General features: G+C 39.5%; 1 pseudogene; it reads left to right on the top strand.

Annotated features, from left to right (window-relative positions):
* The first annotated feature begins 276 nt into the window (after nt 1–276).
* On the top strand, nt 277–17,313 carry LOC142433616 (zinc finger and BTB domain-containing protein 12-like; annotated as a pseudogene).

The raw sequence follows: 17,313 nt of genomic DNA, 5'->3' as shown, positions 1-17,313 counted from the left end.
GGTTAAGGGTACTGTGAGGAGGCTCAGGCCACCATGCTCGCCTCCTGTGGCAGCTGGGGAGGGCTGTGGCAGGCTTAGGAGCTGGCACTGGGGACCCCACAGGGCCCCTAGGTGGTGAGACCAGGCTGGAGCATACAGATGGCTCCGCAGGGACTGCAAAGCCGAGTCCCAGGCTCCGCCGCCGCAGGCGGAATGTTTATTGCTTAATCTGCCCTGGCTGCAGGCTGGCGCGGTCTTCCAAGCCACAAAGACATCGATGGGAAACTGCAGGGGGCAATGGCGCCCGTCCTCCGCCAAGGCTCAGAGCTCAGAGCCGGGGCCCCTGGGGTCCCCGCAGCACCCGCAGCACACCGGTGATCAGTGCAATGCCAGCCTGCAGGAGTGCCGAGCTCTGTCACGTGTCCTTCCTCTCGGCAGGGGCACCCACTCTTGCTCCCGGCACTGGGAGGGGTCCTCGGCGGGCAGATTCAGAGGCCCGGGGCCCAAGGTGCTCTGCGGAAATGCAGGGGCAGGGTCGGCGGTAGGCGCGGGTTGGGACTTGGGCCCAAGGGCAGATCGCTGCCTGGAGGGGAGAGGGGAACCGCTGGAGAGGAAAGCTTCTCTCCCAGTAGGGTCCCGTAAGTGGGTCGCTGGTGTAGGGGAGCGCTGGTCTAGGCAGGGCAGGCAAGCGACTCTGGGCTGGGATCCCATTTGGGGATGGAGCTTAGGCTAGTCACTGGTGCGTGATGACAGCAGCCTAGTGACCATAGATGTCCCACGAAACTGGTCCTTAACCCAGACCCCTGCTCAGGACAAATGCGTGGGGTGGGGCTGGGGTGATGTCCCAGGGGGATATTTCACTCACCAGACTCCTACCATTCAGCTACCTGGACACCAAACCCGCTTTATTCAGAGGAGCTCTCAGAGTACGTGGGTGCCCCGGTCGGCCATCTTCCTCCTCCTGTCGAATTTGGAGAACATTATGTTGAGTAAAGTTAGTCAACCAAAAGAGTACACATACTGCATAAGATCACTGTTATAAGGAGAAAATTAAGACAAAATTTTAATAATAGAGAAAACAGATTTTTATATTTACCAAGTTTGCAGGTAGGTGGTGAGGAGTGGCATGAAGGTAAAGGAGTGAAGATAAAGCAATAGGCTAGAGAGAAGATATGCGTTGATGGGAGTGAAGGGGAAGATGGTATTCCACAAGAGGGAGAAAAGAAATCAAAGGGAGATGGGGACAGAGTAATCCATTGGGTGGCTTGACAAGTAGTTTAAGGCGTTGAATAAAAATGAGTATCTGAAACCTACACCTAAATCAGAATAAAAATTATAAAATTTCTCTATGAAGTTATATGTGTGTTTGTAGCAATATTGCAAGCAAAGCAAACTAATGCTTAGTTAATTAAGCACACAAAAAGCTAAGCAGTATAAACCTAAATACGTGTCTAGGGGAGCCTTGGAAGCAAGATGGTGACCAAGTAGCAGACATGGGTGGAATTCCCCAGAGACTAGCACAGAGGGGGCACAGAGAGGGATATCCTACACTTCCAAACTGCAAGACTCTCATCATAAAGATAAGTAGACACATTTTTTAAAATAAAAAACAGGATCTAACCCCAACATGCTAGGATAAAACACTGAAGGCCTATGATGGAGTAGCAAGGGGAGCAAAGTGATGAACTCCCTGGGCAATAGAAAAAAATAAATTTGGAGAAAGAGTGTGGTACCCCATAAGACTTGACTGGAAAACACTCGTAAAGGCCAACAAACAGACCTTGAACTATTTACAGGCCTTTCCATTTTTGTCAGTGGATTTCTTTTTGGTGTTGGTTTTTGTTGTTGTTTTGTTTTGTTGGTCTTTACTTTCTTTGTTGTTTTATTTGGCTTTGCCAGTACCAATGAAGCACACAACTTTCTTCTAGTTCTTTGGTGCTTATTCCTCCCACTATCATGCCCTCAATTCTACCTTACAAATCAGATTAGACCAGAGCATGCACACTGCTACAGAAAAGAACCCATAACACGGAATCCACGAGAGATAAAACCCCTAGGGCCAACAATTAGAGTAGATACCAGGAGGATTAGGGGACAGGGCGGAGAAAGGGGGACCCAATCACAAGGATCAACCTATAACCCCCTCTCAGTGGGACAAACAATGGAAAAGTGGATGAGGGGCAATGGAGGATAATGTAAGATATGAAAATAGTAATCTATGATTTATCAAGGATTCGTGATAGAGAGTGGGTGGGGGAGGGAGGGGGAAGAAATGGGGGGTTGAAATCGGGCTCAAGTGAGAAGAGAATGCATTGAAAATGATGATGGCAGCATATGTAAAAATGTGCTTGACATACTGGATGATTATATGGATTGTGATAAGAGATGTAAGAGCCCCCAATAAAATATTTCATAAATAAATAAATATTCACTAGGAATAACTGCCAATAGACTACTATTTGTCACGGGCCCATGGCATAAGCTGGTGCAATGCAGTTCTCCAACTCTTCCAAACCATTTTCCTTGTCCCAGAGCTAGCTAGGATAGCTGACAGGCCTAGTTGTCAGGACATAACTCTACCTGTCCAGTCTGGGACAGATATAAGTACAAATAGTCTTGACTCTCAGCCCAAGCGAAGGTAGCTGCAGTCGAATACTCTTGCAGGCCTATCTCCCCAGTAACAGGGGTAGCACAGCTTTCTGGGTTACATGGAGCTAACTCTGCAGGGCAGCCTGCAGTGTGCATAAGTTGTGAATAAATTAATTCACCCTAGCCAAGGGAGCTCCTGCTCACCAACAAAACTATCCCAGTTTACTCTCCAACCCCCACTTGGTTACCTCCAACAGCTGAAAAGAGCTAACGCCAATCCCTCTGACATGATCCACCAGATGTCTATTCCTTGAAGATAAGTAACCTAAATCACAAGAATACAGGACTCTCAGCTATACCAGACACCAAAAGCATTCACCAAGCCTCAATCTCAACCCTATCTTGATATCCTAAAAGATCACAATGTAGTAAAACAACGTACTACCAGACACTGTCGCCAACTATTCAAAAGACCTCTTATCCATACAGTAATAATTTCCCCCAGGACAAGGTTAAGACCCCAGCTGTTCTTTTGCTGGTATTGTTGTTGCTCTGTATTTTATCATTCCTATATCCTCCCTTCTTTTAAACAGAGTTATGCACTATTCCTAATATTCATTCGGTATAATGACTTTCCTATCTGTTGGTATATGTAAGGTCAGGAAAAACATTAATAGTTTACTTTTTTGCTTTCAATTTACTTATTTTTCTAGTCTCTCAATACATCATTAATCCACAAGTTAGCACTCATATCAGAAACAAAGCTCCTTGGAAAAGCTTAGAAACCAATAAAGCATACATTAACAGCTCTTCTTTCTATTTTATTTTTAATGTTTTTGTCACTTGCCTTGTGCTGCTTTAATTTTAATATCTAAGCTTTTTTCTGTACCATTTTATTTAAATTTTAAAATCTTTCCTTTCTTTTGTGAAACCTCTCTCCTTCTCATTCTCATAAAACAAAAGCTGACAATACTCTTACTGTTTTTTCCCTCTCTCAAATATTAGAGTCTTCCTTCATTATAAAACAAGGCATTTTTCGGTCTAATTCATTTTTATTTTTTTTAATTTTAAGTTAAAACATATATCACTCCATAGTTACATCACATCAAGATCTATTCTAAAATTGCTACCATAATCAATTTCAAAACGTTCTTTCCTTACTGGAATCCTTACGCCCGGCTGCACTTTACCGCCTCACCGCCGCCGCCGCCGCCACTGCAATCCCCCAACACCCTTGTTCTACTTGCGGCCCCTATGCTTTCATCAATGTTGGGTTTCATAAACTGAAAAACAAAAAAAGTGATAAGCTATCTTTTAACCTACCAATTTACACTACCTGTTCCTTTACTTCCTTGCTTCCCTTTTTCTCTCTCCTCTAACACTTTCTCTTCCATGTTTATTTCCTCAAGAACTTAAATCAACACCCCCCACCAGATACTTAATATAACCTAACCACCACCTGCCCCTTCATTGCACTACCTGACAGTTAACTACTCCCACATTAGCTAACCTTCCTAACACCCATATTATATACACCAAGATGTAAATAAAACAAAAGAAGATATCAGTTCACACACACATAAGAAATAGACATAAATAGCTCAACATCAACCAGACTTAAATGAAATGCCTGATATTGAACAGACTATAAAATTACCAGAAAAATAATTTAAAAGAATGATGAAGTGTTATATAAACACTTATATAACAGATGAAGAAAGTGTCGTAGATGAAAAGTGAAATAATACAAAAGCTAGAAACTTCACTACATGCCTTAGAAGAAAAACTCCAAACCAAAACACAAAAATAAAACATTATAATAGCACACTGCACAATACTAAAAAAGAAAAGAGAAACACAATGAAGAAATGTAAATCCATAGTTAGCCTGAAGACAAATCTTTAGACCCCATCTAAGAGAACAAATAACAATACATGCAAAAGAGACTTAGTAAAACTTGAGAATTATGTGAGACACACTCAACAGGAGAAACCTACATCTTATAGGGATTTCAGAAGAAGAAAAAACAAACAAAAAATATTGACACAGAGTATAGTTCAAGAACTCCTGCAAGAAAATTTTCCTAAATGTCTAAAGAATGAAAAGATAGAACCCAATCAGGAGAGATCTACAAAGGAGAACTTCCAAGCATATTATAGTCAAGAAGTCTAACATCAGTCACTGGGAGAAACATCTAAGAGGAGCCAAAAGGGGAAACAAGGAACAATTACTGATGAAAGTCAGCAATTAGAATAACTTCAGATTTAATAATAGTAACCACACAGAGAAGGAAACAATGAAAACAGAAGGGGGAAAAAACAAAACTGTCATTCTCGTAACTTACACCCAGCAAAAAAATCACTCAAATATGATAGAGAAATAAGAGTATATCCAAAAAGAAGAAATTTTAAAAATTCACAAAACAAGACCATCACTACAAAAATACTCAATGAAGAACTATGACAAAAAAATCAACAACATAAGAACATGAAACCAACATACAATTGCTAACAGAAATCAACATACACAGAGCAATATCAAAATCAATGGAGTAATACAGGAAGAACAAAAAAACTAAACACAACACACATGCATACTCATGCACAACGTAAACAAGTAGAAATCAAAATGAGAGTAATAAATACACACATATCAACAATGTCACAGAAAGCCAGTGGAATAAATGCACCAGTAAAGATACAGAAAGTAACAGAATGGATTAAAAAAACAAAATCCATCAATATGCTGCTGCCTACAAGAAACACACTTTACAAACACAAATATGAACAGATTAAAACTCAGAGGCTGGACAAAAGCATATCAAGCAAATAGCAACCAAAACAAAGGAGGGAGAGCAATATCAATCTCTAAGAAAGCAGACAACCAGGTAAACAATGCAGTAGGAGACAAGAACCGATACTATATAATGATGAAGGAAAAAATAGCTCAAGAAGACATAATTATAAGAAATATATAAGCATCCAGTGAAAGACCCTCGAAACAAATCAATCAAATCCTCACAAAATTTACAAAGGACATAGACACCTTGACAATAATAACAGGAGGCTTCAATATGGCACCCTCAAAGAAAGACAGAACATCAAGGAAAAAGTCAGTAAAGACACACAAAAGCTCAACAACACAATCAACAAAATTAACTCATAGACATATATAGAACACTCCATTAAAACAAACAAACAAAAAAGTATGTTCTTCTGCAGCAAACATGAAACATTTTCAAGAATAGATCAGACACTAAGCCACAAAATATGCCTTAACAAATAAAAAAATTGAAATCCTACAACATATCTTCTCAGACCAGAGCACTACAACGTTAGTAAAGAACAACAAAATGAACACAAACAACTGGAGTTTAAACAATATAGTCCTCAAAAATAATTCAGTAATAAATTAAATAAATGATGAAACATAAAAATCTTTTAGACAAGTGAGAGAATGATATCACAAACTATCAAAACCTTTGAGACACAGCAAAGCAGTAAAGAGGGCAATATATAGCAATTGATACCCATGTGAAAAAAAGAGGAGAAATACAAAATCAATACCATAACACAACACATTCCTGAATTAAAACAAAGAAAACATAAACTATCCAGTAAAAGAAGAAAAAATCATAAAAATTAAACTAAAAACAGATGATATGGAAAAGAATAGATAATGGAAAATATCAACAAGACAAGTAGCTGATTCTCTGAAAGCATTAACAAAAGAGACAAATCACTGGTAAATTTTAAAGGGGGGTTGAATATATTTACAAAAAGAGATAAGAAGGTGACATCATAATAGATCTTAATAAAATAAAAAGAAACAGTACATTAATATGAAAACCTGTATTTAAACATATACTCATTTCTTAAGAAATGTATTGATACAAAGAAATACTTCACTCAAATTAATGCCAACAGATATTGAAAAAACCCAAAACACCAACAAACCCATAAGAAAAGAAAAAATACAGCAGGACGTTAAGAAACCAGCAACCAAGTAAAGCCCAGGCCCTGACTTTTTTACATGGGAATTTTACCAAGTATTCAGAGAAAATCTAATACCAATACAACACAAACTTTTCCAGAATATACGAAAAGGCACCAAACTCCCAAATCATTCTATTAAGGCAGCATAACACTGATACACAAACCAGACAAAGGCCCCAAAAAGGTAGATAATTACATACCAATATCCATCATAAACATATGTGCTAAATTCTCTACAAAATTTGGATCAATATAATTCAATATTTTGTCAAAAAATAATCCACCAGTACGAAATGGTATTTATTCCAGGGATACAGGGATGATTCAACTTTCGAAAAATAAACCCACCACATAAACAAAGTAAAGAACAAAAACCACATGACCATATCAATAGATGCAGAAAAGGCATTTGAAAATGCCCCACACTTTTGATTAAGGCACTCAACACAATAGGAATAGAAGGGAATTTACTCAGCATACTAGTAATAAAAGCCATATATGAGAAACCAAGAGCCAACATCTCAACAGGGAAAGCTAGAAACATTTCCACAAAACAACAGGGACTCGGCAAGGATGTACCCTGTCACCATTCTTATGCAACTTCTTGCATTAAGTCTGCTAGAGTCATCAGAAAGCAAAAAGAAATCAAGGAATTTCAATAAGCCAAAAGAAAAGTGAAGCTCTTGCTGTTTTGCAGATGATATGATCCTATATAGAGAAAATTCAAAAGTCTCCACCAAAAGCTTATTAGAAATCATTGAGAGATTCCGCAACGTAGCAGTATACAAAATTTACAACAATAAATCAATTGGATTTTTGTATACTAGCAAATAGAGCTAGCATAAAATAGACATTAAGAAAACAATACCATTTACTAACCCCACAAAAGCAAAGGGCTTAAGTGGAGAGCAAATGCTTTGAAAATGATTAGGGTAAAGAATGTACAGATGTGCTTTATACAATTGATGTATGTATATGTATGGATTGTGATAAGAGTTGTATGAGTCCCTAATAAAATGTTAAAAAAAAAGATTAAACACTTAGGAATAAACCTAACAAAAGAAACAAAGACTATGCTAGTCTGGGTATCCAATTTCTATACTGCCCACTTATATCAACCCAGTGTTCTGAGGAGACAATCATATTTTATGACGTGAAGAAACTTCATTCCAGGTGGAACCTTGTGAGTGTGCACCCATAAACAAAGTCAAATCAGGATAGGCCATCCATAAAGTCTGCAGCAAAAGGCACCAGTTCATAAACTCAAAAATCTTCTCTACATCTGGTTGGGTTCTGGTCAAATCATTGTGTGCTGCCTCACCTAGCCTCACCAGGGTATCCACTGGTCATCTTGCTATTAGACCATGGCCCATCACAAATTCTCAATAACCCTAGCCCCTATGGGGCTAGGTCATGAACTTCAGCTCAGTCAACCTGCTCTCATCTTCTCCTCTAATTCCTGTAAACCAGGTCCATGGGTGCCAGTGGCCAGACACAAACGGTCTCTCTATTGCTTTTTCCTACTTCCCCTCAAAAAATGGATACATTTCAGCCTGCTCATAGGCTTCCTTTAATATTCAGTCCTAGAGAGGAGTTTACTTCATGGTTCCAGATTATTTTCAGCTTCTGATAAAAACCACTAGTTCAAACTTCAAAAACCCAAAGTGTTCCTTTTTAATTTTTTTTTTCAATCTGCTAACAGCTCCAGACAAGTCTCTTGGAAGGCAAATGTCCTGAATATTCCAAAGCACTGGGCGGGGCTAATCTTTTCAGAGTCTTCTCTTTTAAAAAGAATAATTTTATTGGGGGTTCATACAACTCATCACAATCTATATATACATCAATTTGTACATTTTTAGCCCTCATCATTCTCAAAACATTTGTTTTCTACTTGAACCCTTGGCATCAGGTCCTCATTTTTCTCCTCTCTGCCCCCACTCCTTCATGAACACTTGATGATTTATAAATTATTATTAGTTTGTCATGTGTTACACTGTCTGATGCCTATGTTCACCCACTTTTCTGTTCAGAGACTTCTTTGCAGATTCAAATTGGAATGGTTGAACGCAAGGTTTACAAACTCTCTATTTTCCATCCTTCCCAATAATCATTTCTATAGATCCTTATATCAATAATTATAAGCAGAAATCAATATAAACAAAGTAGAATGAGATACTAAACTCAATTCTTAAAACAGTCAAGTTCAATCTTTGTTTAGCTTATCTAACTCCTCTTCTAAACTATTCTATTGATACAAAATATGGGATTAGGCCTCTGAGAGCATCAAACCAGAGCCAGGCTTTCTGTCAGCCATTTTCTCTGAGAAACTGAGAAATTCAAGAGGTGATTTTGTTCCCTGAGCACCAAATAATACATTAACAGCATTCATTTTCATCATCTCAAACAGGAATAAACAAAGACGAAAACCAAACAAAATAGTCAAAACTTTAACTTTCCATATTCTTTCCAGAAAACAACCCAGTAAACCACATGGGCATATCTGATTTCTGGCTAGACAAAGAAGAAACAATACCATGAGGCAGAATTCAAACAAATATCCACTCACCATCTTTATGCTTTCTTTCTCTAGTACCCCACTCCCAAGGTACCATTATGTGTTAGCCTAGTAGACTAGAGAAACAAATTCATAGACACTCATGTATATAGGAAAGAGCTATATATACAAAAACACTTGAATATTCAGAAAACATCCCAACCCAGTTCAGATCAAGTCCAAAAGTCCTTTATTAAACCATGTCTGACACCAGTCTATAAAGTCCTCTTCAGACTCACGAAACACATGCAATGACATTGAATGCAGAAAGATCACAGGCCAGTGGGTGGAAAGTCTTGTGGATCTAGAGGCACTGTAAAAACATGGCTCCTCCAGCTCAGGACATTAGCCTTACTATATGTGTCTTGTCAGCTGCAATATTTCCCAGGGAGTGAGCCTGCATCATGCCTTCAGAGAGCTATTTATCTCCTTAGCACCTCCAAATGAGGTCATCAACACACGACCTGATTGAGAGGCTAAACTCTACTCCTTCACTCTTAATCCTCTCAAATCAACAACAGATTATATAACGACCACAAAAACCTATATAGAGAAAAATATAGAACATTACTACAAGACACAGAAAAGACCAATATAAATGAAAGAATAACCTGTGCTAATGAACAGGAAGACCTAATATTGTGAAAATGTCACTACTACCTAAAGTTATTTATAGATAAAATGCAATCCCAAATATTTTCATTATAGAAATGGAAAAACTACCAATTACATTGGGGTAGGTAAAAGTCCCAGGATAAGCAAATTATTTCTTTAAAAGAAGAACTAAATAGGAGGCCAGCACTAATTGACCTAAAATCCTACTACATAGGCACAGTAGTCAAAATATCCTGGTACTGTTATAACAAGAGATTTATAGACCAACAGTGAAGAACAGAAAATCCAGACAAAAATGCACCAGCTACCAGCAACTAATCTTACACAAAAGACCTAGAAAATCCAATGGGACAAAGAGAGCCTCTTCAACAAATGGTTTTAGAGAGACTGGATTTCCAAACATAGAAGAATGAAACAAGACCCATATCTCTCCCCATGCTCAAAAATGAATTCAAGATTTATTAAAGACCTAAATATAAACATCAAAGCTATCTAGATCATCAATGAGAAAACTGTAACAAACTTAGAAGCTCTGAGCATACATGGACGACCAACTATAAAAAAGGAATCACGCAGAGCAAATCAGAAAAATGATGGCTGGGACATGCTGAATTTACATGACTTATGCACATCAAAAGACTAAAATGAGAGCCCACAAAGTGGGAAAACATTTTTACCAATGACACGTCAGACAAGTGTCGTATTACCAAAATCTAAACAGCTTACAATAGCTCAATAAGAAAATGATCAATGACCCAATTAAGAAGTGGGAAAAAGACAGAAACAGACAATTCACCAAAACTGAAGTTCAAATGGCTAAAAACATATGAAAAATGTTTCAGATCAGTAGCCATTTGGGAGATAAAAATGAAAACTACACTGGAATACCACTTTCCATGCACAATTTTAGCCAAATTTTTTAAAGGAAAAAAACAGAAAACAAGAAATGCTGGAAAGGCTGAAGAGAGAATGGAACTTGTATGCACAATTGGTTGACTTGTGAATACATATAACCTCAATGGAAAAAAGATATGGCAATATTTAAAGCAACTGGGAATTGAAATCTTATATGATCCAGCAATACCATTTAAGATATATTCTAAAGAATTATGAGACACAACACAAATGGAGTTATGTTCTCTCATATTTATTACAGCACAATAGCAAGAAATTGCAAGCAGTCAAAATGCCTAACAGTGGAAGAATGGATACAGAAACGATGGTACACACATAATGGAATAATATGTATCTCTAAAAAAACAGGAATGAATGTATTAAACATATTATGGTATGGAAGGATCTGAAAACCATTTTGTTGAGTGAATTTAGGCAATCACAAAAGGACAAATATTATATGAGTCCATTACTACAAAGAAAAATACCAATTAAACAAATCTTAGTGACGAACTTCCAAAGGAATAGAATGTGTGGCTAACAGCTATCAACCCCCTTATGCGCCCTTCATACAAACCACCTCAAAAAAGGAGACCTCACACTGGTGGGAGTGACTCTGTTCACATTGGGAAAAGGGAGACGGCCATCCACTTGATGGTATAAAACACTTAGACAAGGATGTGACAAATCACCAGGACCTCTACAGGAAAGAGTGTAACCTTACTGGAAAATCATGTTAAGACCAGAGGACTGGGATAGCTACATTTTAGAGGAGACACTGATATTTCTGTTGGTTAGTATGGTGGGTAAACGGGGATGAGCAACCACAGGAAAGGATTCCAAACAATAATTGTAGGGAACTTACGGGGAGAATAAACCATTTCTAGAGTCCTGTGTAGGCACTGTGAGTACGTTTCTACCCAACCCTTGGTGAACCATGGCATGAACTAAACACTATGATGATGCTACATGCTGACCTTACTGGGACATGGCACCCCCCAAGGGCCACAGCAGAAGGACTCTACATGGAAGCCCAACTGAATGAACTGGGTCCTATCGTAAAACTACCCATACTCTTAGAACAGAAATTTTTGATGGGAAAGGAAGCAAAAGATGGCCCCCTCAAAGTTGTTGGAGTTTGGGTGGGATCCCTGGCTTAGTGGCTGCCTAATGAAAGGAGATACAGAACTACCATATATCTTGCACCTCAATGCTCCCTTTGCATTAATATGGCAAGTATTAAACTTATAGGCAAGGATTTTCCCCTGTGAGAAATGGCACAGGAAAATTTCCCCCGCACCAACCCCCATACTCAATGTAAAGAGAGCTCAACTAATTAAGAAATTAATCTGTACAAAGCAACCACTCATGGATTTCAGTTCGCAGTTGGACTATGCTAGCATAAAATCCTCATATCTTAAATTCTTTGCCATTAGATAAATTATTGATGTCATCATTGGAATCACCTTATAGCCCAGGAGGTTAATTGAAAATATTTCTCTGTTTTGTTTCTTTTGTTTGTTTTTATTTTTCTTGCTGTTGTTCTTGTTTACGTCATAATATGACCACCCCAAATAAAAAATACTTGTTCATAACCTATGGACAAGCAGATGGAGTCTGGGCACACAAGGAATTCGATCCCAAATCCAAGAACACTTAATTCTTAAAGGATAGCCCTGCTCCATATTTGGCTTCATGAAGAGATCCCCAAAGATAAGGGTTCTACAGGAGAGTGTGATGAAAAAGCAGGTGGTGCCAGGCTATCAATTGCAATAGTTTTTAGGTGCTTAATTAAAGCCTTGTATTCAAACAGACGTCTAAGTGAGGTCTCAACTAAGTCCACATCAAAGAAGTACACTAGTCTGTGTGATCTAAAGATGATGATAACAAAATCCAAATACGCTGGAGGGTAAAGTATCAGAGCTTTAATTGTGAACAACCGATTTTTAGAAGGCTATGGAGGACAGTGGGAGCTCAAAGTCCACCTTCAGAATTTCTATTGTCTCTGGTAGATCCCCTCTAGCCACAGCAAGGGATTTAAACAACTTCATTATTACACAGAGATTATTGTAATCTTGATTATGGTGAATTGAGCCATGGTATAATATGATACTTGGTCAGTAGACCTCCCTCTGGACCCAACCTGAATTTGTTCTAGGCTTGAATATTTCTCTAGCTCCACAACAGAAATTTCTTCTCTAGCTTTAAAAAAATTGTTGTGGTTATTTCTTTCATATTCTTTATTTTTATCTTTATAATATTATTTTTATTGTTTTCTTTTTCTGGTTCATTTTGTTTTTATTGCTTCTTTTCGGTTTACCAGTTTATGAAGCATAGAAAGAATGAATGCATAGAGACAATTATTTATCTGTGATGGGGTGTGGGGAGGGTGAAAGGAATTGGGGAGCAAACGAATGCAGGAGATGGGAGTGAGCAGTAGAAATGATTGTGATGATTTATATTCAACACTTTTTTAAAAATTAATTTTTAAATTATATACAACTTTGTAAAAGTAGCTAACTATGAAAGTGCATGCTTTTTGAGTTTTATATCAAGAAAACTACTTAAAATTTTGAAAAATGAAACCAAATTCAACCAAAGATAACCATGGCTGAAGAAGGACATGTTATTATTTAGGGTCCATTGAGTTTATGTTAATTATGGTGGAATAATTTGGAACATGATATCAATAATGATTGTACAAGCATGAATAGTATAATCAGTGGCACTGAATTATGCATATAGATTTTGTTGAATTGGAGAATATTTTGTTTCATATAGTTTTTCCACAATTAAAATAATAATGAGTTCAAGGAAGCAGAAAATGTTCTAAAATTGATTGTGGTAATGATTGTTCAACTCTTCTTGATATGAACGAACTACCAAATTGTATATGTGGATGAAGTGCCAATAAAACTATTTTTAAGTGACTGAAAGAATAGAAAGCACTAGGAAAACCTGGAGCAATTTTAACTATAATTCTATGTACCAGAAATAAAATTTTAAAATGGATAATAAGAAATATAAACAACTACCAAAATGAAATCCTTATATAATATATTGAATATATTGATCATTTCAATATATTCTTTATTAATCATGGTGATACCTATTAGTCAACTAGTGAGGATTTCTGTTTTCTTTACATTGAATAGTAATCCATTCTGAAGGCTGCAGTTCTTTATCTTTATCAGGAAGTATCTCAAGTTCTCCTGGAATTCAGCAAATAAGGTTGTGCCTTCTGTATAAGACAATAGTCAATTCCTGGAGCCTTGTTTTTGATAATGCCTTCAGTGCATCTTGAACTTCTTCATTGATAATATGCTATCTCTTCACATGATTGGCCCTTGACTAATTAATGCTGGTACAGTGACTCCATGTCTTCATCTCCTTTTAATAGCTCCTGCTATTAAAATATTTTCCCCATAACCCACTGCATTGAGTAAATTCTGATTAATAGTGACTGTGCAGGTTTTCAGAGACTGGAGCAGATATCGTCACTCTTTACTGGAGCAGATATCGTCACTCCCCCACCCTGTTCCAATGGCTGGTGGATTTGAGTAACTCACCTTACAGTTAGCAGGCCAACACTTACCCCACAGCTGCACAGACTTCTTAAATTCCTTTATTACTACAACTTGATAATTAGCTTATTCTTGATTCTTTCAACTTGGAAAATGCTGAGTTTGTGCTTCCCTTTTGATTTTCAAACATAAGTTTTTGTTTGATTCTTGAGCTGCCCTCTGAAATGTTCGTCTATTTACAGTTATCACATCTTTCATTAGCTTTAGCTACTCTACACTCAAGGGCAAGGTTCAGAGGGCTATTAAGAACATTTGAATTTCTACCCTATCTTTTCAGTGACTGTTGTTTTCTTCATGTGTGATATTCTTGATGTCATCCCTCAAATTGTCTGGTCTTCAGTCACTTTTTCTTTAAAAGTTTTATTAGCGTCTCATACAACTCTTATCACAATCCAAACATACATCAATTGTGTAAAGCACATCTGTACACTCATTGCCCTCATCAAATTCAAAGCATTTGCTCTCCACTTAAGCCCTTGGCATCAGGTTCTCTTTTTTCTCCTCACTCTCCCCGCTCCCCCCTGCCTCCTCCCACATGAGCCCTTGATAATTTATGAATTATTATTTTGTCATATCTTTCCCTGTCCGACGTCTCCCCTCACCCCCTTTCCTGTTGTCCGTCCCCCAGGGAGGAGGTCACATGTAGATCCTTGTAATCAGTTCCCTCTTTCCAACCCACTCTCCCTCTACCCTACCAGTATCAGCACTCATACCCCTGGTCCTGAAGGTATCATTGGCCCTGGACTCCTTGTGCCTCCAGCTCCCATCTGCACCAGTGTACATTCTCTGGTCGAGCCAGACTTGCAAAGTAGAATTCGGATCATGATAGTTGTGGGGAGGGGAGGGAGCATTTAGGAACTGGAGGAAAGCTGTATTCTTCATCAGTGCTACATCACACCCTGAATGACTCATATCCCCTAGACCCCTCTGCAAGGGGATCCCCAGGGGCCAACAAATAGGTTTTGTGTCTTCACTCTGCCCTTCCCGGTTCATTCATTATGGTAAGATTTTTTTGTTCTGATGATGCCTTATACTTGATCCCTTCGACACCTCGTGATTACACAGGCTGGTGTGCTTCTTCCATGTGGGTTTTGTTGCTTCTGAGATAGATGGCCAATTGTTTATCTTCAAACTTTTAAGACACCAGGTGCTATACCTATTGATAGCCGGGCACCATCAGCTTTCTTCACCACATTTGTTTATTCACCCGCCTTGTCTTCATCGGTTGTGTCGTGAGGGTGAGCATCATAGAATGCCAGTTTAATAGAAGAAAGTATTCATGCATTGAGGTAGTACTTGAGTGGAGCCAATGTCCTTCCGCCACCATAATACTATAACACCTGTAAATATAGGCACATAGATTTATTTCCCCAATCATATATATATATATATATATATATATATATATATATATATATATATATATATATATATATGTATATGTACATGCCTTTCTCTAGACCTCTATAAATGCCCTTTGCCTCCCAGCTCTTTCCTCTATTTCCCTTGACTTTCCTCCTCTCCAACTATCATGCTCCATCCCCACCTGGGTTTCAGCAATACCTCTTCATTACATTACCCTTAATCATGCTCTACCAGGCCTGCCACACCCACCTCACCACCAATTTGGACCACTTGTTGTTCCCTTGTTCCTGGGTTGTTAACACCACTTCCTTTCCCCCCACCTTCCCCTATCCCATGTTCCCCGGGAAGTGTCGGTCCCATTGTTTTTCCTCCAGATTGTTCATCCAGCCTATGCATCAAATCTCTTCTTTATGTGGTTTCTAAATTCAGGTGGGATATGCTCAAGATCATATTTTATTCCCATGAACTTGTATTAAATTTCATCGACATTAACTTTAATTATCATATGAGCAATTGATGGTGGACAATTTCTTCTGCATCAACTTTAATTATCATATGAACAATGGATGGTTAACAGTTGACCCCTGGCCTTCCTTGTTGGCTGATATTGACCTTCTTCATTGTATCTCCATTGATTAAAAAGACCCTGGAAGAATTGATGCACTTGAATTATGGTGCTGGAGAAGAATTTTGAAAATACCACTAACTAACACTGCGCTCACGGAGCCTGAGACACACAGCGTGAGCCGCCCCCTGTGCACTCCTCCCCCCACCCCTCCCCCCCAGTACCTCCGCACCTTCGCTCTGCTCTGCACCTGTCCTTGGAGGCAGGGTTTAGGGGGGCATGTCCCACCAGCCTTGGGGTGGGGAATATGGGGATAAAAGCAGCAGCGCCATGGAACCAGGCCAGGGTTGCCTACCCCCACCACAATGGCTTCTGGGATGGAGCTCCTGCGCTTCCAGTTGCCTGGCCATGAGGCTGCTACATTTCAGAACTTGAACCAGGTCTGCGTAGAGGAGTGATTTTGTGACGTGACCCTTGTGGCTGACAGCCTCAGGTTTTGTGGCCACAAGATCCTCTTGGCCGCCTGCACAGGGCCATCTCAGCGGGCAGCCCCCTCGGAGAACTGGCCCAGCGTAGCATGCCCCCAGCACTGTGGCCCTCCGTAGGGTGTGGTGAAGACCTGCTACACCCCCTCTGAGGATGCAGAAGGGGAGGGTCTGCTCTTGATCCTGGGGGCCACCGCGGGCCTAGTGGAGGCAGCAGTGGTGGCCATGGTTGCCTGGTGGCGAGGGTCAGCCTGGGTGCAAGGAGCAGCCGGAGCCCACTGCTTGTGGGCTTCTCAGATGGGAACCTCAAGTGCACCAAGTGTCCAGAAGTGTCTCACGGTGTGGATAAGCTGGTCTTCCACACGCGGGCTCAGCACTTCTTCTTCAGGTGCCTGCACTGCGACAAGCAGTTCCACCACAGCAACAACCGGAACCACCACAAGAACGTGCACTACTGCATTAAGTCATATTCCTGTGGCATCTGCGGCAAGTGCTCCTCTCACAAGTCCACGCTGCACTACCACCTTAGCCTGCAGTCAGGAGCGTGGACAGACCGTTGCGCCTACGGCAATGTGTGCTTTGCCCACAAGCCTGCATCAGGCGACATCTCAAGCAGCAGCATGTAAAAACCTCAGCGGAGAGTGTGCTGGGGGCCAGTGTGGCTGAAATCAACGTCCTCATCTGCTAG

This window comes from Tenrec ecaudatus, chromosome X (assembly GCF_050624435.1).
Source record: "Tenrec ecaudatus isolate mTenEca1 chromosome X, mTenEca1.hap1, whole genome shotgun sequence".
Lineage (NCBI taxonomy): Eukaryota > Metazoa > Chordata > Mammalia > Afrosoricida > Tenrecidae > Tenrec > Tenrec ecaudatus.
Note: the sequence above shows the minus strand (reverse complement) of the source record. Positions and strands in the feature narration are given on the sequence as shown.